The 25,467-nt window shown below is 46.3% G+C and overlaps 1 long non-coding RNA gene across 2 annotated transcripts; it reads right to left on the bottom strand.

Annotated features, from left to right (window-relative positions):
- Positions 1–1,488: 1,488 nt before the first annotated feature.
- LOC129697617 (uncharacterized) lies at positions 1,489–6,459 on the bottom strand. Of its 2 annotated transcripts, XR_008723553.1 has the most exons (4): positions 5,888–6,459; positions 5,679–5,807; positions 5,162–5,322; positions 1,489–2,237 (listed from the first exon to the last, which is right to left on the bottom strand). It is a non-coding gene; the product is annotated as an uncharacterized LOC129697617 (long non-coding RNA). The 2 variants fall into 2 exon arrangements; XR_008723552.1 differs by lacking the exon at positions 5,679–5,807 and having other exon boundaries at positions 5,888–6,406.
- Positions 6,460–25,467: the final 19,008 nt, after the last annotated feature.

The raw sequence follows: 25,467 nt of genomic DNA, 5'->3' as shown, positions 1-25,467 counted from the left end.
TATAGGATAGTGTCAATGTGCAGAGATCGCTGGTGGATGTGGGCTCGGTGGGCCGAAGGGCATGTTTCCGTGTTGCATCTCTAAATTAAACTAAGCTAACCTAAATTAAACAAGAACTCTGATGTTAGACTCCTATTTACCAACTATAGATCTATCTTCAACATCCCATCCAAACTCATCTCCAAGCTCCGGGACCTGGTAATTAACGCTCTCCTTTTGCCACTGGAACCTTGACTTTCTGACTCACATACCTCAATTAGTGAGGATAGGGGACAACACTTCCTCCGCGATAATTCCTAGCACTCTCAGTCCCCTCTACTGTACTCAATTTACACTCAGGACTGTGCGGCCACATTCGGCTCTCACCCCATCTACAAGTGTGCAGACAACAGCAAGTGATAGACCAAATCACGAACAATATTAAGACAGAGTACAGGAAAGAGATAGAGAACTTAGTGACATGGTGTCAGAATAATAACCTCTCGTTCAATCTCAGCAAGATGAAGGAATTGACTTCAGAAAGCATGATGGAGTATCTGCCCCAATCAACGTCAATGGTGTAGATGTGGAAATGCTTGAGAGCTTCAAGTTTCGTAGCATTAATATTACTTATAAACTGTCGTGGACCCAACCAGATTGATGTGACAGCCAAGGAGGCACACCAAGCTTCTACTTCCTGAGGAGGCTGAGGAAATTTGGCACATCGCCAGTGATTCTTACAAACTTCTGCCGATGCACTAGAGAAAGCATTCTGTTGGGTTGCATTACAGCTTGGTTTGGGGACAACTCTGCCCAAGACCACAAGAAATTGCAGAAAGTTGTAGATGTAGCCTAGTCCACTACACAGACCAGTCTCCCCACTATTGACTTTATTTGCACTTTACGCAGGCTCAGAAAAGCATGTAACAAAAACAAAGACGTCCAACCTTGGTCATTCCTTCTTCTCCCTCCGCATGTCTTAAAAGCTTAAAAGAGCACACCGCTAGACTCTGGAACAACTTCTTCCCCTCTTATCAGGCTTCTCAACAGCTCTTCCTTAAAGTAGGGTACTGTTCGATTCTTCTCTACTGCATGAGGACTTTGTCTATGGAACTGATGCACCACAATGCGCTTTTTTACTGAGAACTATATTCTGCACTCTGTGCTCTACCTATTGTACTTGAGTGCAAACTGATTGTATCTATGTATGGTATATCTGGTATGTTTGGATCGCATGCAAAACAAAGCTTTTCACTGTACCTTGGTACAAGTGACAATAATAAACCTAAATAACTTGTTACTTCCGGTCTGTATGCCTTAATGTTATACACAAGGAATAGTATAGTAAGTCATTATAGATTCTATCACCTCTCCCAAAGATATTGTGATAACATTTCCTATCATCTATTTAACAGATGATAGTGACAATACATTTGTACCCTTTAAAAAAAAGTATAACCATCAGTTGATTGTTACATTAACTACAAATGGTTAACAAATACTTGATAGAAAGACCAATACACAACTTTAATGGCAATCTCTCTGCAAAGCTGTAAAACATTACAATGCAGTTCATAAAACTTTGAAGCATCTGTAATGAATTTGAATTGCATGAAGGTTCTAGCACTCTATTTTGACAGCCTGAAATCAAAACCATTGTTCAAATCACACGGTACAGTATAATGTAAGTTCAGACCAAATTATCAGATTGGCAGCTTTTACTATCCAAGGTCGGCTTTTCAAAATACCAAAACAGACTAAACAAAAGCTTGCTAAAAACAGATTAAAGTTGCTTCAAGTAGTTGTTAATATTTCACATGGATATTTAGGTTGGAATGTGGTTTATTTTAAACAAAAATATTTTATTGTTTAAACATTATTGATAAACCACTTCACCAGCTCCTTCAGCCATCTCATTCATTTGCTGGGAGCTTGGATCCAAACATATTAGCATGGTAGAGAGTCATAGGTGGACAGTGGCGGGCTGGCCAGGGTGTCAGCTTGCCCGATGGCAAGTGGGCCCCTGATGAAGTGGGCCCCCTATATCAAGTGGGCCCCTGTTGAAGTGGGCCCCCTTTGTCTCCTGGCAACCAATGTTTTTAGACCCAGTCTGCCACTGTAGATGGATCATTTCAGAACTAGCAGACTGCTGCACCACACAATGGCTTTGGCAGGAGACGGGCTTCTCCCTCTAGCAGGTAGTTGCCAAAGTTTCTGCTGCTGAATGGTTATGAGTGTCTTTGATCACCCTGGACCTGCTAAAACATAAAAGTAACGTTAAACATTTTAAATTATTAATTTTTTTTTAAAAACTAAAAAAATGCATGTTTCAAAATAAATTAAAAAGCTCTACGCGTGATTCTCCCTGCACGATGTTTTCACTTTCACTGTTAGGGACTTAGATTTCCCAATCTGAGAACCACAGAAGTTAACCTAAATGCTTCAATGGAGCTGTTATTGTCACATGTGCGAAGTGCAAACACAGAGTTAAATTATTTCCCAACGAATGGTCCAGTAGTGGTGACGCCATCGAGTGTGGCAGCCGAGCCTGAAGCTGTTCGTACTTTCATCCTTTAAAAATTTTTAGTCCGTCAAAAGGTTTTGTTTTGGAGGTCTTTTAACCTTTTTATGTGGGGGGGGGAGGAGGTTTTTCACTGTCGCTACCTGGGTCGAGGATGCTTCTTTCCCTCGAGCCGCATCTTCGCCCCCTCCTCGCGGCCTACCATCTGGATTGGGGCGGCCTTTCCTGCCGGAAACCGGCCAGAGCTTCAGCGGCGGAGCACTGAAGTACCATCGTGGACCGGGCGATGCCTTACCAGGGTCGCCGTGTTGGAAGCTCCGGAGTGCTGGGACTGCCGGCTTTAACACCGTGGAGCTGTGGTCTGCGGAGCTTCCAACAGCGGGCAGCGCTGACTTTAATATCGTGGAGGCCTGGGATCTTTCGCCGAGGTCGCCGGTGTTGGAGCTCCGCCCAGCTCGGCCTGTGGACTTCGGGAACCGGGGTCTCTGGTAGTAAGCGGCCGATTCGGAAACTCCAAGCCACTGATAGTGTTCTTCCGGCGACGGAGTACCATCATCTGGCGAGAGGGCCTGAAACATCGGGTCGTCTGTAACGGCAACTGCGGAGGCCTCAATAGGCCCCGACCACGGGTGAACAAGAGGAAGAGGAATGAACTTTTATTGCCTTCCCTCACAGTGGGAAACGTTGATTCTGCTGTGGGGGATGTTTTATGTTTTATGATAAATTCTATAGTGTTGTGTTTATCTTATTTGTGTGCTGCATGGTAACTCAAATTTCACTGCACCAATTGGTGTATGTGACAAAAAATGCCCTTTGTTCTTTGTCTTTGTAGAGTATAGCCATATCTAAACACATCCCCTATTAGCAAAGTGTACAGAAAAAGTCTACTGATCATGCGTGCAAGAGGCTCCATATTTTGGCACCATTTAGCGTCTAGTCCACATTAGATAATATGAGCAGTGCCCATTCCGGGCAAGCCCAGGCTACTGCGGGCCTCCAGCTATCGCCTGAAACATGCGGGTCAACCTGCGAACTGACGCCCTCTCCTCGCCTATCCACCTTTGTTTTCCGGAGGCGCCTCCCGCAGACGATCTCTAGGGTGCTGTAGGCCAGACCTCTGTTCCTTATCTTCTCCCGACAGCATTGCTCCTCACTGGGTCGCGTCCATCGGGGTCACGGGCTCCATCCTTGTAAGGACGGGTCAGCTTGGCGGGCTCCCCCTTCCAGTCCGCCGAGTTCTCCAAGCTGGGGAAGGCTCAGTGGCCACTCCCTGTTGCCGGCCATTCCCTGTAGACTGCGGTCTGCTGGGTCTTGTCACCCCCGTTAGATTTTGGCGCTCTGGGAGTTTCTGCCACCACGTGCAGCACTCCAGTTTCACACTTCTGTTCTTATGTTTAGCCTTCGTTCCAACCAACTGTTGTAACAACCCCCCTCCACCCCCCCCTCGCCTTTGCCAATCTTTTACCTGCCACACTTTGTCTGCCTTTCCCCTCTCCTCTCCTCCCCTACAATCAGTCAGACGAGGTCTCAACCAGAAACATCACCTCTATGTTCTCCAGAGATGCTGCCTGAACCACTGAGTTACTCCAGCACCTTGTGCCCTTGTGTGCATCAGCAGTTCAACAGGGCAATTACATTTTTGCCCAGTTAGAGTCCTCACCTATGCTGATTTTTTTCAGGCTCAAAAAGATAAATCTAGAAAGCAGCAAAAGCACAGGTTCCGGACAGGTCTATCAGAGTTTTCAGATACAATGACTGAGTAATCCAAAACATGTCCTTGATAAATTGGCAGCAGTTACTGGAACTTAATGGAGCAAGGGTGGGGCGTACACTGATGCTGTTGGCCACCCTGTGATGTTGAGGCAGGCTGTAATTGGGACCAAGAAACCAAAAACCAAGAAAACAACCCAGCTGCCTGAAACAGTTGTAAGCTACTTGAAAATGCTATTCTAGCCTCAAACCAAAATCATTTGCAAATGGCCAGAACTAACGTTTTGCACCCTTTGTCATGTTGCATCAGTCAAATTTGACCTTGCCCCTAACAAACACAAAATGTTCTAATAAATTCAGCAAGTTAAACACAGCAGCAGCAACAAAAGGAACAACTTGTAACAATGGAATGACTGTTGCAGGGACATTGGCTGAGCAGCAAAATGCAAGATACTGTAAGTACATAGAAGGAAACAAGGAACTGCAGATGCTGGCTTACCAAGGAAAACACAAAATGTTCGAGTAACTCAGCGGGTCAGGCAGTATCCCGGGTAAACATGGATAGGTGATGCTTCGGAAGAATCAGGATCCCTATCCATGTTTTGTAGCGATGCTACCTGACCCGCTTAGGTACATATAGGTCAAAGAGATCGGTTTTAAGGTTCGTCTCAAAGGAAGAAACAGGTCTGACGGTTTAGAAAGAGAAGATGGAAACTTAGATGCTTGGGATGGGATATGGCAACCATTGGTGTAGTAATGAAGATTGAGGCTGAGGTGCAAGCATCTTAAACGCCACCAATTGCTCCCACCACATCCCCAGCAGCATGTTCCAGGTACCCACACTCTCTGTGTAAAAACTGCCATCGCTCATCTCCTTTAAGCTTTACCCTCTCACCTTAAACCCATGCCCTCTAGTCTCTGAAATATCTACTCAGAAAAAATGGTTCTTACCATCTACCTCAGCGATTCTTCTCATAAATGTACATTCAGGTCTCCCCTCAACCTCTACTATTTTATTGACTTCACACTTTGGATACCACATTTTCCCATCAACCTTCCAGAGAAAACTATCCACGAGTGACTCTTCGAAGACGTCTGCAGTGCAGATAGCTCTGAAAATTAAGAGATTGGAGAAAATTATGATTGGAGAAAAGGGTCTGAAGAAGGGATCCCACCTGAAACATCACCTACCCCTTTTCTCCATAAATACTGCCTGACCCACGGAGTTGCTCCAGCATTTTGTGTCTATCTTTGGAGAAATTTAAAATAGTGGATTAGATAAAGCACAGGTTCCGGACAGGTCTATCAGAGCTTTTGCCTAGAGGGAGCAGAAAAGAAGTTAAGGATTGTATAACCAAGGCATTGGTCCATCGAGAGCCAGCTGTGTGAATCAGTTGGAAAACATTTGAAAATACTATTCTGGTCTTAAACAATGCCGCCACATGGGTGATGAGTGAATCAGACTCACCATAAGGAAATGGGTGCCTCCAAAGATCAACAGTAACTTTTCTAAGTGTTATGTCCGATTTGCCTAGTGTTTCTAGGGCTTTCTGTCACGATTCAGATTGTCAACATCAACTGTAGTTTGGTTCAAGGTCTTAAAGCACAAAGAATATTTATCATTTTTAGTCATGACAATTTCCTATCCCGAGCCGGGCCTTCGCACAGGTTACTCACCTCATCCAGTCAGTGTCAGAACAGGGTATTGTCTCAATTCAAAAGAAACATAGGCCTTAGATTAATGCAGATTGGAGCCAGTGCACTTTCACCTTGTTTTGGTGCATGCTGAACTTCTGGCCAAAAGGACTGTCTATCCTCTTCCCATCCTGCAGAAATCAAGGATTTTGTGGAGTTAAAGGTGCGAATGATTTGTCTCCTAATTAGTGGTGTGGCTGAAGCTTATCTCTTCAAGTAAATTCTCATCTTGACATCTAAAATATCAAAGTAGTTACATTTTTGCAGTACATGCAGCTCCAGGGAGAGCAATCCCTTAACTCCAGTTATCTCAAACATCTGGTAATAATCTACACATAGCAAGAAGGAAACAAAAACATTCTCTTCCTGTTACCGTCATGCTCTTACAGTTTTTTTTTAAACTTTCTGCCTTGTAATATTCAGCCATATGGAAAAACTCAGCAGCTGTATTAGTGGCATATACCGATAGTAAGAAAATAGCAGGCAGTTTATAATGGAATATGCAAGTTTGCACAGTGAAACACAAAGAGGAAAAGATTACTGATGGAAAAATACAAAAACATGCATTTTATAAAGAATAAAAAATGTCTGGGAATGCATTCAAAACTAAGAGGCTCTCGGGTTGCATCTGATCTTGTTGCACATTGATTGCTCTGGCTTTGTACGTGTGGAGTGTGGACTAAAATGTACGGCATCAGCCACCGAAGGGAATACTCTGTTTCAGATCCAAACTCACAAATGAGCTGCAAGCAGTCATTGCCTCGGGACATTATTTAACCACTACCATCTAAATACCTCAAATAGTTCTCAAAATGTATTCAAGGCGCTACATAAAAGTAAGCTCTGCTTTAAAATGTTATTGTGTGGATGGAGAGTATCACAAACTGGAATTGAAAACCCAAAAGCTGCAGATGCTGCAAATCTGAAATACAAACAGAAAAGGCTGGAAACCTTCAGTATTCAGGCAGCATCCGTGGAAAGAGGTAGACAAAAATGCTGGAGAAACTCAGCGGGTGAGGCAGCATCAATGAAGCGAAGGAAATAGGCAATGTTTCGGGTCGAGACCCTTCTTCAGACCAAAAAGAGTTCTTATTTTTAGTTTTTTTACGGGCCTGTCCCACTTTCACAACCTTATTCACAACCTCTGCCGAGTTTGCCCTTGACTCATACTCACAGCACGGTTGTCACGAGGTCGTAGGTAGGTCGTGATGCTAGTCATAGGTACTCGTGGCATCAAGTAGGTCGGGGGGGGGGGGTTTCTAGCCTGATGAAAAATGTCCACGAGTAAAAAAGGTTGTGAATTAGGTCGTGAAAGTGGGACAGGCCCTTTAGTTATGTGTCAAGAGAGTCAAGAATGTTTGATTGTCATATCTACCGGCAATAGGAAATTCTGACTTGTGGAAGCATAACAGGCCCGAACATCCAAAAACATAGATAGATATATATAAAAATCAATAATATATTGATTACCACAATACAAGATAACCATAATTATGGTTGGTCCATAGAAGTTCATAGTGGCCGAGGTTAGTGTTGCGTAGTGTTTTAAGAGTCTACTTCTTGCGTATGGCGTCACAGCCTAAAGTTGTAAGACAACTTCTGTTTGATCTTCTGTTTGTGTACGCCAGGTTGATTGCATTCGTCAAAACAGGGTGGGCCACATGAAGGTTGCAATCTCCCACCCATTTTAAGAGTCTGATGGTTGCTAGGAAGAAGCTATTCTTGAACCTGGTAATCACGGTTTTCAGGGTCCTGTACTTATTCACTGAGGTGGTATTGAATTGAGAGTGCGGCAGGGCTGGTATGAATCTTTAATGATATTGGCTATGCTTTGCGGCAGTTCCTCGTTAGATGGTGGGGAGATGGCAATCCCTCGTTAGATGGTCCTGTGATGTACTGGACAACCAAGCCATGATGCACCGTCAGTATGCTCTCTGCCTGTATGAATTCAATAGACTATTCATTGGCATACCGCATCTCCTCAATCTTTCAATGACGTAGCGGTATTAAAGAACTGTGTTTGTGATTGCATCAATGTGTTGGGACCAGGTTAGATCTTCAGAAATATGCACGCCCAGGAACTTGAAGCTGCTGACTCTCTCCTCCACCATCCGTACGATAAAGATAAGCTCATGGATACCTAGCTTTCTCATCCTGGGAAACAGTTTTTCAGACCTTCATCAGACTTTTCAGACACGGTCACAGTGGACAAACAGATCCGGGTCTACCCCAACCAGAAGCCCTGGATGACCCGGGAGGTCCAGCGGCTGTTGAAAGAGAGGAACACCGCTTTTAGGTCTGGCGATAGGGCTTTATACAGCACGGCCCGAGCTAACCTGAAGAGAGGCATCAGAGAGAGGCCAAATCAAATTACAGGAGGAAGATAGAGGACCACCTGGACAGTAATAACAGCAGGCAGGTGTGGCAGGGGATCCAGTATCTCACCAACTATAAGACCAACCTTGGAGCTGTTGAAGGTGACGCCTCGCTGGCAGAGGAGCTGAACCACTTCTTTGCTCGCTTTGAAGTGGAGCCACCCGAGACAGCCACATCACAGCACATGGTCCACAGCAGCCTACCCCTCAAGATAGAGGAGCATGAGGTGAGGCGCACTCTGCGGGCCATCAATCCAAGGAAGGCCACTGGTCCGGACGGCGTATCTGGACGCGTGTTGAAGGACTGCGCAGACCAGCTGGCTGGAGTCCTTACAAGGATTTTTAACCAGTCTCTGGCCCAGTCCACTGTCCCACCCTGTCTGAAGTCCTCCACCATAGTCCCCTTGCCCAAAAAAACCAACATCTCCAGCCTCAACGACTACCGGCCAGTCGCACTCACACCAGTGGTGATGAAGTGTTTTGAAAAACTGGTCCGGGGTCATATCACATCACTTCTGCCCCGAAGCTTTGACCCCCACCAGTTTGCGTACAGAGCGAATAGATCCACAGAGGACGCTGTAGCCACAGCTCTCCATGCTGCACTGTCTCACCTGGAGCAGCGGGGGAGCTACGTGCGGATGCTCTTTGTGGACTACAGCTCTGCTTTTAATACTATCCTTCCCCACAAACTGGTGGACAAACTGGGGGACTTGGGACTTCCACACTCCACCTGTACGTGGATAAATAGCTTCCTGTCGGGTCGAAGCCAGAGAGTCAGAGTGGGCCATCACACATCCACGGCCCTCAGGCTCAGTACCGGCTCTCCACAGGGCTGCGTACTGAGCCCCCTGCTCTACACCATCTACACACATGACTGCACCCCCGCCCACCACAGCAACACCATTGTCAAATTTGCGGATGACACTACAGTGGTGGGACTCATCTCCGGGGGGGACGAGTACGCCTATCGGGATGAGGTGGAGCAGCTGACAGTGTGGTGCGAAGAAAATAACCTGCTCCTCAACACCTCAAAGACGAAGGAGGTAATAATAGACTTCAGGAAAAACAAAACGGACATGGTACCACTGACCATCAGAGGGGACTGTGTAGAGAGGGTGGCGGATTTCCGCTTCCTGGAAATCCACATTGAGGAGGACCTGACGTGGAGCGTGAACACCACTGCGCTGCTGAAAAAGGTCCAGCAGAGACTGCACTTCCTGAGGGTGCTCAGGAAGAACAACATCACTCAGAGGCTGCTGCTGTCCTTTTATCGGTGCTCCATTGAGAGCATACTAACATACTGTGTATGCGTGTGGTACACCAGCTGCACAGCGGCTCAGAGGAAAGCGCTCCAGAGGGCCATTGACAACGCCCAGAGGATTGTCGGCTGCCCTCTCCTTACCTTGGAGGACCTACACAGTTCCCGCTGCACCAAAAAAACCTAGAATATAATAAAGGACATCTCCCACCCCGGACACTCCCTGTTTGAACTGTTGCCGTCAGGCAGACGGTACAGATCCACAAGGACAAGGACAAATAGACTAAAAAACAGTTTTTACCCCACTGCTATAAAAGCACTAAATGTAGCCGCCAAGGAACGCAGGGGTGATACAGACTAAGGGACTGTGGTAACGGTGAAATCGACAGAAGGATGGAGGGTTGGGTGTGTATGCGTGCTTTGTCCGTGATATTTATTTAGTTGTTTATCTTTAATATTTTACCGTGGATGTTTCGTTAGCTTTAGAAATGTTTGAATGCTGCACTGACTGGCTGACATTTTAAATTTCGTTGTACATGGCCCATGTTACAATGACAATAAAGAAACTATTCTATTCTATTCTATTCTATTTGGAAATGATGCGGAATTCAAAGGGGAACATTTAAATTCTGCCTTTGGACAGACTCAAGGAGATGGCCCTAGAAATCGTGGATGCATTGGTGATCATTTTTCAATGTTCTCTCGACTGGATCAGTTCCTGTGGACTGGAGGGTAGCCAATGTAACTCCACTTTTTAAGAAAGGAGGGAGAGAGAAAAACAGGGAATTATAGACCAGTTAACCTTATCTCGGTAGTGAGGAAGATTCTTGATTCAATTATTAAAGATGTTATAGCAGCACATTTGGAAAGCAGTGATAGGATCGGTCAAAGTCAGCATGGATTTATGAAGGGGAATTATGCTTGACTAATCTTCTGGAATTTTTTGAGGATGTAACAAGTAGAATGGATAAGGGAGAGCCAGTGGATGTGGTGTATCTGGACTTTCAAAAAGCTTGTGACAAGGTCGCACACAAGAGATTAGTGTGCAAAATTAGAGCACATGGTTTTGGGGGTAGGGTATTGACATGGATAGAGAACTGGTTAGCAGACAGGAAGCAAAGAGTAGGAATTAACGGGTCCTTTTCAGAATGGCAGGCAGTGGCTAGTGGGGTGCTGCAAGGCTCAGTGCTGCAACCCCAGTTATTTACAATATATATTAACGATTTAGACAAGGGAATTAAATGTGATATCTCCGTTTGCAGATGTCACAAAGCTGGGTGGTAGTGTGAGCAGCGAGGAGGATGCTATGGGGCTGCAGGGCGACTTGGATAGGTTGGGTGAGTGGTCAGATGCATGGCAAATGCAGTTTAATGTGGATAAATGTGAGGATATCCCCTTTGGTGGCAAGAACAGGAAGGCAGATTATTATCTGGATGGTGTCAGATTAGGAAAAGGGGAGGTGCAAAGAGACCTGGGTGTGCTACTAAATCACACTGAAAGTAAACATGCAGGCGCAGCAGGCAGCGAAGAAAGCTAATGACATGTTGGCCTTTATTGCGAGAGGATTTGACTTTAGGAGCAAGGAGGTCTTACTGCAGTGGTACAGGGCCCTGGTGAGACTGCACCTGGAGTATTATGTGCAATTTTGGTCTCCTAATTTGAAGAATACATTCTTGCTATTCAGGCAGTGCAGCGTGGGTTCACCAGGTTAATTCCCGTGATGGCGGGACTGACATATGTTGAAAGAATGGGTTTACTGGGCTTGTATTCACTGGAATTTAGGATGAGAGAGGATCTTATAGAAACATATAAAATTCTTAAAGGATTGGACAGGCTAGATGCAGGAAAAATGTTCCAGATGTAGGGGGAGTCCAGAACCAGGGGTCACAGTTTAAGAATAAGGGGTAGGCCATTTAGGACTAAGATGAGAAAAAACATTTTCACCCAGAGAGTTGTGAATCTGTGGAATTCTCTGCCACAGAAGGCAGTGGAGACCAATTCACTGGATGTTTTCAAGAGAGAGTTAGAGTTAGCTCTTAGGGCTAAGGGAATCAAGGGATATGGTACTGATTTTAGATGATCAGCCATGAACATATTGAATGGCGGTGTTCACCCAAAGGGCCGAATGGCCCACTCCTGCACCTATTCTGCTATGTTTCTATGACTCATTTTAACTATCGTGTATTGTGGATTGAACAAAGGAGAAAGAATAGTTACACTAGGTTTAAATTTGTTCCAAGTTTAATGACCAACTGTAATACATGAAAACATCAGCGCGACTCTGGTCAGCAGCGGCCTCTGCAGTCTGTCCGCGTTTTATTATTTTCTGTCTGTGTTTTAATGTAGTTTTTGTTATTTTTGTTGGTGTGTGTGTGTGTGTGTGTGTGTGTGTGTGTGTGTGTGTGTGTGTGTGTGCGTGTGTGTGTGTGTGTGTGTGGGTGTGTGTCTGTGTGTGTGCGTGTGTGTGTGTATGTACGCGGGGGGGAAACTTTTAAAATCTCTCCCTGCACGGGAGACCCGACCTTTTCTCGTCGGGTTTCCGTTGTCGTTGGGGCCGCAACGAGGAGCGGCCTCCAACAGGAAGAAGCCGGGGACTCTGGTGCTACGACTCACCGTCGCCGTCGCGGGGCTGGCCGAGTCCGGAGCGGGTGGAGCGGTGGAGGAGCGCTGCTGCTGCTGCTGCGGCCCGACCGGAGAGTCGGAGGCTCCAACGGCAGGTCTGTGGACGGCGGCACCGGGAGCCCGCGGCTCCCTGGAGGGAGACCGCTTTTCAGGGCTCTCGCAACGGCGACTTCCCCCGCCCGAGTTGCGGGGTTGAAGAGCTCCTGGAGCGGGGCCTAACATCACTGCCCCGCGCGGCTTGGAATGGCCGCGGGACTCTGCGAGCGCACACCGGGGCTCTAACACCAAGACCCGGTGTGCGACCTCGCACCACCCGGCGTGGCTTTAATGGCCGCGGGACAATCGCCATCGCCAGCCGGGGGCTTTGACTTTGACTCTGACATGGGGGGGGGAGAGTGCAGTGGAGAGATAAGTTTATTAGGCCTTCCATCACAGCGATGTGATGGATGTTTATGTAAATTATGTTGTGTCTTGGGTTTATGTGTTTGTAATGTATGGCTGCAGAAACGGCATTTCGTTTGGACCTCAAGGGGTCCAAATGACAATTAAATGTATCTTGTATCTTGTATCTATCTTGTATCTTGTAAGCTCTGTTACACTGAACTCCAACTGAGTTTTGTTCAAACAATGGGTGGAATCATTGTACTGGAAAGGTGTATTTCCCTCCATTTGAGGAAACGTCAGTCCTTTGTAATAAGGGTTTCCTATTGCCACATTGAGATGGGGAAAATATATACATGTCACAGCATCAAAGCAAATTTGACCACGGGTTATGTATTAATGTGTCGGGAGGAACAGCAGATGCTGGGTTAAACTGAAGACAGACACAAAATGTTGCCGTAACTCAGCGGGTCAAGCAGCATCTCTGGAGAAAAGGAATAGGTGACGTTTCGCGTCAAGACCTTTATTCAAGGTAGTTTTTAATAATCTTTACAAAAAAAAAACTTCTAAAGCTCCCTCAATCAAATAATCAAGATGTCAATCCAAGCTAGTCCCAGTAGCCTGTGTTTTGCCCATCCCCATCTGAATCTTTGCATCTGTCCATGTATCCATGTATCTATCAAATGTTGCAATTGTGCCCTTCTCTACAATTTCCACTGGTAGCTTGTACCATATACCCACCACATTCAGTGTGTAAAAGTTGCCATCCTGCCCCTGATAAATCTTTCCGGTTTCACCTTAAATCTATGTCCTACAGTTTTAGACTCCTCCAGCCTGTGGGAGTTCCTGTACCCTCCTGTTCTCTGTATGTTCTATGTACCCTAATCAAGCTAACATCGCTGCTGAAACGGTTCTCACTGAGAACAAGCAGTTTTTTAATTAACTTTACCAGCACGATCACACAACAGTTAGTGCTGTTGCCTCACAGCTCCATAGATCTAACCGAGGAGTGATTTACACAGAACAAATAACCTACCAGCATGTCTTTGGAAGGAAGGAGAAAGTCAGCACCCCAGGGAAACCTACCTTATCACAGAGAGAATGTGCAAACTCCAAGAGAAAAACGCCCTGAGATCAGGTTTGATTCTGGATCCCTGGAACTGTGAGGCAAGTGATTAAACCAATTAACGTAAATGCAAATTAAATACATTACTTTAAAATATATTTGGGTACAGTATGATGCAGTTGAGACAGATGGAGTAAGCGTAGCTAACATTCTCACAGCACTCCCTCTCTGAAGGCCTCTTTATGTCACATCCAGATATGTTCATAAATTATTGCAGAATTAGACCATTCGACCCATCAAGTCCACTACGCCATTCAATCATGGCTGATCTATCTTTCCCTCACTCCCGCATTCTCCTGCCTTCTCTCTATAACCCCTTACACCCATACTAATCAAATATATTGGAGACTAATTGGCAGTGTATTGCTGATACAATTTTTCAACAAGTCCAGTGTTATTTTGCCAACTGAATATCAGGATGATAGTAGGTCAACCAAATACAAGAAAATGAGAAAAGAGGAGCAAGATTTCAGATTCAGATTCAATTTTAATTGTCATTGTCAGTGTACAGTACAGAGACAACGAAATGCATTTAGCATCTCCCTTGAAGAGGGACATAGCAAACGATTTGAATTAAAAAAAAAAAAAAAATAAGTGTCGGGGGGGGGTGGTGATTGGCAGTCACCGAGGTACGTTGTTGAGTAGAGTGACAGCCGCCGGAAAGAAGCTGTTCCTCGACCTGCTGGTTCGGCAACGGAGAGACCTGTAGCGCCTCCCGGATGGTAGGAGGGTAAACAGTCCATGGTTGGGGTGAGAGCAGTCCTTGGCGATGCTGAGCGCCCTCCGCAGACAGCGCTTGCTTTGGACAGACTCAATGGAGGGGAGCGTGGAACCGGTGATGCGTTGGGCAATTTTCACCACCCTCTGCAATGCCTTCCGGTCGGAGACAGAGCAGTTGCCATACCATACTGTGATGCAGTTGGTAAGGATGCTCTCGATGGTGCAGCGGTAGAAGTTCACCAGGATCTGAGGAGACAGATGGACCTTCTTCAGTCTCCTCAGGAAGAAGAGACACTGATGAGCCTTCTTGATCAGAGTAGAGGTATTGTGGGTCCAAGAGAGGTCATCGGAGATGTTGACTCCGCGGCCACGGCCCCATTCAATCATTGGCCGATCAATGCTGTCTTCAACTCTTCCAATGTGCCGCAGCCCCATAACCCTCAATCTTTCAAATATTTATCATTCTGCACCTTAAAAATATCTGATTATCTGGATTCCTACAGGGTAGAGAATTGCAGGAATTCTACACTCAAACGTAAGATATGTCTACGCACCAGTTTTAAATGACCAGCCCCTTTTGCTGCAGATATGTCACCTAGCTTGTTATTCTCCCACTAATGGAAACATCTCAACAGAACGTTACCCTTTATTCTTCTCAACTCCAAACATTACAAGTCAAAATTGTTGATCCTCCCTTGCAAGGACAAACTACTCATCCCAGGAATTAGTTGTAATGGTGCTGAATCAGAATGCACGACATCCAATCCCTAGTTTTGATGGCCTTAAAATGTCAATGGATAGGACATTGTTTAAGAAAGTATTTTACATGGGTCTTGTCAGTTTCCAAAGAAACTCTCCTAAGTACCCTCCTCCAGTGAACCAGCAGTTGTGTTCTTAAGGACTATGTATTTGTTTGATTAAAACAGGGACGTAACATGTTTTATATTAGAAGACTGGTTCGCTTTTGAACTAATTAGCCACTCTCCCTATTCCATAACGCTTGCGAGATGTTTGCATTGCTGCAATTGACTTCCCCTCCTGTGAATGCTTAAAAATATTTTGAGACAATTTGTAAGGTTGGATTTCCATAAGTTAGATCTTCCATAGCCTGGGAATTCCTGGAGTATACAATGTTAATCTTGTGAATTTCAAGATGCCTTTGATAGTGTGACAAACTTAAATGTATTGTATTGACATTATTCCATTTTAATTATTGCTGCATGTTTTTTATTTATTATCTTAGGAACTAATTTGCTCAGATATTCACTTTGTTGATCATGCTAAATGGACTGTATGGCAGTTGTGTTACTTCAAAGGAGCTAGAGTAGTATTTATCAGTCAGATGTGGAGAGAAAACAAAACGTTTTTGTACCAAAATCAGATTGAAACTTCTGCAAATGAGCAATTGTGCCAGAATTAATGGGGTGGAGTTTACTGAAAAATGCTGGCAGATCCAGAAAGAACTGTAACTGAAGCAACATAGCAATTAGCAAGTTTGCATCTGAAAATGCTGGAAGAACTCAGCACGCCGAGCAGCATCTATGGAAAGTGAAACTGGTTAATATTTTGAGTGAGGGAGCCTTCCTTAGAACTTAATGCTAGTTTGAATCAATGAATTGTAAATTGTCAAAATGGCAAGGGGCATCAGATTTGCCACAGATGCAAGTCATAGTCAGAAAATCATAGAGGCATAGTACAAACAGGGCCTTCGGCCCAACTTGCCCACACTGGCCAACATGTCCTAGCCACACTAGTCCCACCATCCTGCTTTTGGCCCATTTCCCCCAAAACCTTTACTATCCATGTACCTGTCTAACTGTTTCTTAAATGTTAGGATTGTTCCAGCCTCAACTACCTCCTCTGGCAGCTTGTTCCATACACCCACCACCCTTTGTGTGAAAAAGTTACCCCTCAGATTAAATCTTTTCCCCTTCACCTTAATCCTATGTCCTCTCATCCTTGATTCACCTACTCTGGGCAAGAGACTCTGTGCATCCACCCAATCTATTCCTCTCATAGTTTTATACACCTCTATAAGATCACCCCTCATCCTCCTGCGCGCCAAGGAATAGTCCATCAGCCTACTCAACCTCTCCCTATAGCTCAGACCCTCTAGTCCTGGCAACATTCTCCTAAATATTTTCTATGCCCTTTCCAGCTTCACAATATCTTTCCTATAACATGGTGTCCATAACACAACACAATATTCTAAATGCGGCCTCACGAACATCTTATACAACTGCAACATGACCTCCCAACTTCTACACTCAATACTCTGAATGATGAAGGCTAATGTGCCGACAGTCTTTTTGACCACCACCTGCCGACTCCACCTTCGGAAAATCATTCACCTGCACTCCTAGATCCCTCTGCTCCACAACACTCCCCAGAGGCCTACCATTCACGGTGTAGGTCCTGCCCTTGTTAGACTTTCCCAAATCCAACACCTCACATTTCTCTGTATCAAATTCCATCAACTGTTCCTCAGCCCATCTGGCCAATTAATCCAGATCCTGCTGCAATCTTTCACAACCATCTTCTAACTATCTGCAAAACACCCACTTTTGTATCATCAGTAAACTTGTTAATCTTGCCCTGTATGTTCTCATCCAAATCATTGATATAGATGACAAACGTTTACCGTCCCAGCACCAAACCCTGTGGCACAACACTCGTCACAGGCCTCCAGTCCGAGAAGCAACCTTCCATCACCACCCACTGCTTCCATCCATGGAGCTAATTTTCTATCCACTCATCTATCTTTCCTTGGATCCCATGCGATGTAACCTTCCAGAGCAGCCTACCATGCGGAAGTGGAAAAGAACTGGACCGGGGTGGGGCAACGAATGTCATGTGAGTACAAGCTGTCCCTGGGGTATGCAAGGGTTTTATTCCTGAAAATCGATTCTTCCACTGATCAGATCAGACTTTATGAAGCAAACTGATGATCTGCTCCAGGTAATTGAAGCTGTAGCTGCTAAAGGGATAGAAAGCAAAATAAATCTGGACAATTATCTGATATTTTTTGAGTGGTAGGGATAGAGCTCACCCAGCCAACTTCTTGTTATTTGTATATAGGGAATCTAAAATGTATGCAGTTTTGGTAAACTGACCCTTGACAAAGAGTTATAATTGGACCAGAGGAAAACTAATTGAATTCCATTGTAAAGTGGGAGACTTCGAAAATTCACCCAAGGCATGTTTAGTTTATTACTGTCATATGTACTGAGGAACAGTGAAAAGTTTGTTTGTGGTGTGCTATCCAGTCAGCGGAAAGGCCATACATGATTGGAATCAAGCCATCCAAGCCAGTGTATAGATACAGGATAAAGGGAATAACGTTTAGTGCAAGCTAAACTCTAATAAAGTCCAATTAAAGACAATCTGAAGATCTCCAATTAGATAAAAGACAGGCCAGTACTGCTTTCTAATTGGTGATAGGATGGTTCAGTTGCATGATAACAGCTGGGATGAACCTGTCACTGAATCTGGAGGTGTGCGTTTTCACACTTCTGTACCTCTTGCCTGATGGAAGAGGGGGGAAGAGGGAGTGACCAAGTGACTTGTCCTAGATTCTACTGGTGACCTTGCTGATGCAGTGCAAAGTACAGATGGAGACAATGAAAGGGAGGTTGGTGTGATGGTCTGGACTGTATCCAAAACACCAATGGCCGTCATTTTTGGCCACCTTGCTCAGAGCTCACCTCCGCGTTCTGGGGCCGGAGGATTTTTCCTATTGATGAAAAATCAGAGAGATATTAATGTTTTAAAAAAAATCCCCATTCTCTCTGCTGCCCCCGATGGCGGCAGGGGGAGGGACTATAAAACCCGGAAGTGTAGTACCTCATTCAGTCTCTGCCAGACCCAGGAAGTGAGAGGGTCATGGCTCTCTGAGCTGCGAATAACACTGAATGCACGTCTACTCCATGGTGAATCCCCTCGATGCGGCTGTAAAGTGGCTGCAGCCCAATAGATTTCCTCACCTTTTTTAAAAGTTTGTGTTCACAAAATGAATTTTGGTTGTCAGGTGGCTACAGCCCAATTGTTTGCCTCACCTTTTTAAAAAGTTTGTGTTCACAAAATGAATTTTGGTTGTAGGGGTGGCTGCAGCTTAATTGTTTGCCTTGGCTTGGCTTTTAAAATTGTTGCAACAGTTGGATGCCAGCCCAAGAATCCATTCGGCCCACAATGTCTACACTAGCCCTCTGGAAACCAGTACCTTCGGCCCACAACACCCATACTAGCGCAACAGACAGCCCCCCCACTGGTGAGCAATATTGGAATTGGTGGAGAGGTGGAATATTGCATTGGTGATCAGCCCTCCCATGTGATGCTGGGACCCAATGGGTCCCACTTAGTCTAGTACCCTGATAAAATGCTATCTGTGTCGCATCCGTTGACATTGGTGAGAGTTGCTGGTGACATGCCGAAATTCCTAAGTCTTCTAAGGAAGGTTAGTTGTCTGCGTGTTTTCTTGGCCATTGTTTTGATACGGCTGGTCCAGGACAAGTTGTTGGCTATATTGACTCCTAGGAACTTGAAGCTATCAACCACCTCTACTTCGGCGCTGTCATTGTATACCAGGGTATGTGTATCACTTCGCTTCCTGAAGTCAAACACAATCTCCTTTATCTTGCTGACATTGAAAGGTTGAAAGTAGATAAAAATGCTGTAGAAACTCAGCGGGTGAGGCAGCATCTATGGAGCGAAGGAATAGGTGACGTTTCGAGTCGAGACCCTTCTTCAAAAAAGGGTTAGTTTCTTGGCGCCAGGTTACAAGGTTCTCAAATCTCCTTCCAGTACTCCGTTTTGTCATTATTTGATATCTGGCCCACTGCGATGGTGTCGTCTGCGAATTTATGAATTGAGCTGGATATGTCATCTGTACTCCTTATACACACATGAACAGTCATGGGTGTATAAGGAGTACAGAAAGGGGCTGAGAACACATCATTATGGGCCACCAGAGTTGAGAATTATTGTAATATGTGAAGTTGTGAATGCCACAACAGATGAGCATCGCATTCTGATTTTGAATATAATATCTGGTCTTAACCATCTCTGCACTAGGCAGAACATTCTGATCTTCAGTCTCTCCACATATCCGAGGACATGGATGCTTTTCCTAAAATATGGTGTGAGGCTTCATTAGTAATTAATAAATTATTAAACTACTTTCAATTTATTTTGAAATAGTAGTAAAATAAAATACTTGTATTTATAGTGTTCTGAATTTGTTTCCTCTAGCATTTAGTTCAGAGCTTTTTTTTTTGTCATTTTTTTGTTAGAAAAGGTAAAAGGGAGTGGAACATAAATGGTTATTGGACAAAACGGCCCATTTCTGCCTTTTTTTTTTATCTTCAGCAATTCCATGAGTCTGTGCAAACTTTAAAAGTATATACAGACTAGAATTATAAAACGATTAATGTAAATTTTTACTGGGTTCACAATATCCCACAATGCCGACATAAAAGATGAAGTGAGATCCTTCATTTTATTGCCATTGAAACTGAAATTGGTAATCTTATATTAATGCATGTTTCGATTATTTATACACCATAGAGCAGTACAGCATAAGAACAGACCCGTCGGCCCTCAATGTCTATACCAAATATGATGCCAAGACCATTTCTTACCGACCTGTGCATAATCCTTATCCCACGGTTCCCTGCATATCCATATGCTTATCCAAAAGTCTCTAAAATGTCACTATCGTAAGTCCGCCATATCTGTCTATTATGGACAGGAAACTGAATGATGTACTTTCATGATTACATAATTTAAATTAACCTACCTTTTGGTGCATTCACATTGTTCGATAGCCAAATAATTAGAATTGCGTCATGTCAAAAAGTAACCATGGTGGCTTGGGTCAGCTGCTATCTGGGAGGAAGGGTCTGGAAATTTAATACTGCAATCAGACCAGTATATGCATGGCTTTGCTCTCGTGGAACATTTTTAGAGCATCAATTTTTTTCCAGAGGACCATCTGAAACTTGAGCTGAAGTGGCCTGGGAGACAAGATGTGCACACTGCAGAATGTCAGTCAAAGGGAAATGGTAAACATGTGAACACCAGCTACCCTTAATGACTTCCGCTTTCCGAGCCCCCACTCCCTCATCTTTACTACGGATGTTCAGTCATTCTACACCTCTGCCCCCATCAAGAAGGCCTTGAAGCCCTCCATTTCTTCATCTACCACAGAACCAGCCAATTTCCCTCTACTAACACTCTCCTCTGCCTTGCTGAGCAAGTCCTCACCCTTAACAAATTCTCCTTTGACTGCGCCTCCTTCCTCCAATTCAAAGGTGTAGCTATGGGCACTCGCATGAGCCCCAGCTGTGCCTCCTCTTTGTAGAGTACTTTGAACAATCCCTGTTCCAGGCCAGGCCCTATCCCTAAACTCTATCTCTAGAATTACATTTGTTACATTGACTACTGCATCAGTGCTACCTCCTGCACCCATGCTGAACTCATAGACTTTATTAATCACCACCAATTTCCATCTTGCATTCAAATTCACTAGGACCATCTCCGACACCTCCCTTTCTGGATCTGACCGTCTCCATTGCAGGGTATAAATTATCAACTAATGTCTATTACAAACCCACCGACTCCCACAACTATCTCGACTACACATCTTCCCACCCTGCTTCCTGCAAAGATTCTATACCCTACTCCCACGATGAGGTGTTCCATACCAGGACATCCAAGATGTCCTCATTCTCTAGGGAAAAGGGGTTCCCCTCTTCTTTCAAAGACGAGGCCCCCACATAAGTCTTGTTAATACCCTGCAGCTTTGCCCTTGGTCCCCTTCACCCTACTCGCAACAGACAGAGTCCCCCTAGTCCTTACCTTTCACCCCTTCAGCCGTTACATACAGCACATCATCCTCCGAAATTTCCACCACCTCCAATGGGATCCCACCACTAGTCACATCTTTCCATCTACACCCCTTTCCGCCTTCCACAGAGACCAATCCCTCCGCAACTCTGGTCAACAACCCTTCACACCCAAAGCATTCCCTCCCCATGCACCACATGTCCCTATACGTCTCCCTTCGACTCTGCCCAGGGACCCGACCAGGGCCGGATTTACTTATAAGCTAGACAAGCTCAAGCTTAGGGCCTCGAGATATAGGGGGGCCTCGGCCCGCTCTACCAAGGTGTATAAAACTTTTGACATAGTGGCATTGTTACGAACCCTACCAACAGTGGCGCTGTGCTTGTGATTCCAGATGCTTTGGTGGTGTGGGGGTGGGATTAAAATGCAGGTGAGGTTAAATGCAGGTGGAGAGGACCTCCTACTCTTTGCCCGCTGATCCTGGCCACTCCACCGCCCTCCAGCAGCCCGCAGCCGTCGCCTTACCTGCAGCCTGGACTCAGCACCGGGTCAGAAGTTCCCACGCAGCAGACTCCAACTCCCCTGAGTTTGACTGCGCTGGGTCCTAGTGCTAGTCCCCCCCCCCAACCCTGGTAACATTAGTGGCTGTTCCACTGGGTCTTCCCCAATCCCCTCAAACCATGCGACCCCAGCTCTACCGACACTATAGTCCTCATACCCCCCTACCCCCTGACCACCCACCACCCCCACCACCAGACATCACGTCGGCCTCAGTCCATTCACCTGCCTTCCTCCGGCCCCAACCCCCACCTATGCCGTGTGTTCACCATCCCCCCTGACCTCCTCAGATACCGAATGATCTGTCCACAGCAGAGGTCTCACCTTCGTTCCCTCCCTCCTCACCTCAATGAGTTCCGAGCCCGCCACGATTTGGAGCTCTTCTTCCATCGTCTCTACCTCACACCATTCTTCCATGCCAAGGAGTTCTGGCCCCCATTGATGATCCGTTTTCCCGTCTCCAACGGACCCCCTCCTCTTGGACCCCCCTCATGGCCATTGGTACAATGAAATTTGGGGTCACCATCCGCCGTCGGAACAGGAAAACATTCTCAGTGGCTTGGATTTCCAAATTGCCACTTCTTACCGGAGATCGCGGCTCCTGAAGTCCACAGGCTGAGCTGGGCGGAGATGCACGTTGGCGGCCCTCGGCAAAGGGATCCCAGGGCTCAGCGAAATTAAAATCAGCGCGGCCCGAGGCTGGGAGCTCCGCAAACCACAGCTCCATGATGTTGAAGCAGCAGGCCCAACACTCCAGCGCTTCAAACAGTGATCCAGGTAAGGCATCGCCTGCTCGGCGATGAATCCAATATGTATTTTAAAACCAACTGTTTAATGACAGCATAGTGTCATAGTGACAACATAGATCTAAAAGTGTCACACTGTCACTGTCGGGTAGCCATGGCCCTCAGATGGAGTCACAGATGGAGCAACAGGACACCAGACGCCTGTGGCAGGGGCTACGGACTGTAACCAACTACCGGAGCTGCCCCACCTCAACCAGCTGGGGAGGTGCTGGCACCTCCCCAGCTGATAACCTGAACTCTTTCTATGCTCGTTTCGAGATGAGCAACATCACCCCTGGTCTGCCGACTAACGACAACACCGCCAGCGTGCTGGCTAACGAAGCTGAAGGGAGGTCCATCGCTGGGGATGTGCAAACATTCTCGTTGTCCGAGCATGACGTGAGGTGGGCTCTGACACGTGTGAACACAAGGAAAGCTGTAGGCCCAGATGGCATCTTGGGGCGAGTTCTTAAGTCTTGTGTTATGCAGCTAGCTCCGGTGCTCACTGCAATATTCAACCTCTCCCTGGCCAAGTCAGCGGTCCCTGCCTGCTTCAAAAGATCCTTCATTGTACCTGTACCAAAAAATGCCTCCCCAGCCTGTCTGAATGACTACCGTCCGGTGGCCCTCACCTTGGTAGTCATGAAATGCTTTGAGAGGCTGATCAAGAAATACAGCTGCGCCTTCCTCCCTCACAACATGGACCCGCTACAATTCGCATACCGTCCGAACAGATCCACGGACGATGTGGTCTCCCAGGTTCTGCACACCGCTCTCTCTCATCTTGACAGCCAGAAGGGGGGCTATGTGAGGATGCTGTTCATAGATTTCAGTTCAGCCTTCAACACGATAGTCCCCACCAGACTTGCTGAGAAGCTGCTGGAATTGGGGCTCAACACCCCCCTGTGTGCCTGGGTCCTGGACTTTCTCACCGCCAGGCCCCAGGTAGTCAAGATGGGAGGAAATACATCGAAGTCCCTCACCCCGAGTACAGGATCGCCCCAGGGTTGCGTCCTCAGCCCCCTACTGTACTCCCTGTACACACATGACTGTGTGGCTAGGTTCAGCTCCAACTCCATAATCAAGTTTGCTGATGACACAGTGGTGGTGGGCCTGATCTCAGATAACGATGAGAAGGCCTACCGGGAGGAGGTGGCTGATCTGGCACTCTGGTGTCAAGACAACAGCCTCCTCTTGAATATCAAAAAAACTAAGGAGCTGATCGTGGAATTTTGGAGAGCACATCATCTGAGGACGTACACACCACAGGATAAATGGGGATACTGTGGATTGGGTGAACTGTTTTAAATACCTGGCAGTCCACATCTCCGAGGATCTGACACGGACATCACACGCTGCCGCACTCGTGAGTAAGGCAAGGCAGCGTCTTTACCACCTCAGGCAATTGAGGAAATTCAGAGTGTCTCCGAGGATCCTCCAGTGCTTCTACGCAGCGGCTGTGGAAAGCATCTTGTCCGGCAACACCACAATTTGGTTTGGGAACTGCTCTGCCCAGGACAAGAAGGCTCTGCAGAGAGTAGTGTGTTCGGCCGAATGCACTATGGAAACTACACTCACCCCTCTACAGGAACTATTAGATTAGATTAGATTAGATCCTTTATTTGTTATTCAGACCTTTCGGTCTGAACGAAATGTTGTTGCCTGCAGCCATACATGTAATAATAAACAACAAAACACACAATAAACACAAATTAACATCCACCACAGTGAGTTCACCAGGCACCACTTCGCTGTGATGGAGGCAAAAGTCCTAAGGTTACTGTTTCTTCCCTCCTCATTCTCGCTCTGTGCTGAGGCGATTTGTTGTTACCCCACCAGGCGATGGTAAATCAGTCCCGCGGCTCAACCAAGCTCCGCGAACGGGCCGGTTCAAGCTCCGCGGCTCGGGGTGGTCGAAGCTGCCGCCCTCCAGTCCAGCGGACGCAGCTGTTGCCGCGGGAGCTACGGAAAACAGGCACCAGCCTGTGACCCGCGAGCTCCCGACGATGTCGTCCACTGGCCCGCGGCCGAGCTCCGGATTCAGGTCGCCGCCGCCTCAGCTAACGGAGCACCGTCTCAGCCCCGCGCCGGGCCACCTCAGCCACCGAAGCACCGCCACAGCCCCGCGCCAGGCCGCCCTCACCCAAAGGGAGAGACAGAAAACCATGTTTCAGCCCCCCTTCAACCTAATAACCAAAAAATCACCTATACATCAGAAGGTGCAAATCCAGGGCCAACAAGATCATAGGGGACCCCTTCCAGCAACGGACTGTTCCAGCTACTACGGTCAGGCAATCGCCTCCGCTGCCATGCTGTGAAAACGGAGAGGATGAGAAGAAGCTTCTTCCCACAGGCCATAGGACTGTAAACTCCTATCTCACCAGGGACTAACTTACTGTTGTGTGGTGTCTTTTTAAAATTGCAGTTTTTTTCTCTTTTTTCCTCCCACAAATATGTACTATGTGAATATGTGAATATGTGATTCAGTTCCATTCTGTTTTTTTTTTTTTTTTGCACAATCCGCAAGCATTGCTACTTTTCATTTCACTGCACATCTCGTATGTGTATGTGACGAATAAACTTGACTTGACTTGACGAGCCGTGGGGGTTGGGGATTGGGAGGGGGTGCTCACAAGTGAAGTAGCTTTGCGCCTCTCTTCATCTAAATCCGGCCCTGACCCCGACAGTCCTTTCAGGTTAGACAGTGGTTCACTTGCGCCTCCTCCAACCTCTACTATATCGTTTGTTCAAGATGTGGACTCTTATACGTTGGGGACACCAAACGTAGACTGGGCGATCGTTTCGCTGAACACCTTCAATTAGTCTGCATAGACCTACCTGATCTCCCGGTTACCAAACTCTTTAATTCCCCTTCCCATTCCCACACTGACCTT

This window comes from Leucoraja erinacea, chromosome 1 (genome assembly GCF_028641065.1).
Source record: "Leucoraja erinacea ecotype New England chromosome 1, Leri_hhj_1, whole genome shotgun sequence".
Lineage (NCBI taxonomy): Eukaryota > Metazoa > Chordata > Chondrichthyes > Rajiformes > Rajidae > Leucoraja > Leucoraja erinaceus.
Note: the sequence above shows the minus strand (reverse complement) of the source record. Positions and strands in the feature narration are given on the sequence as shown.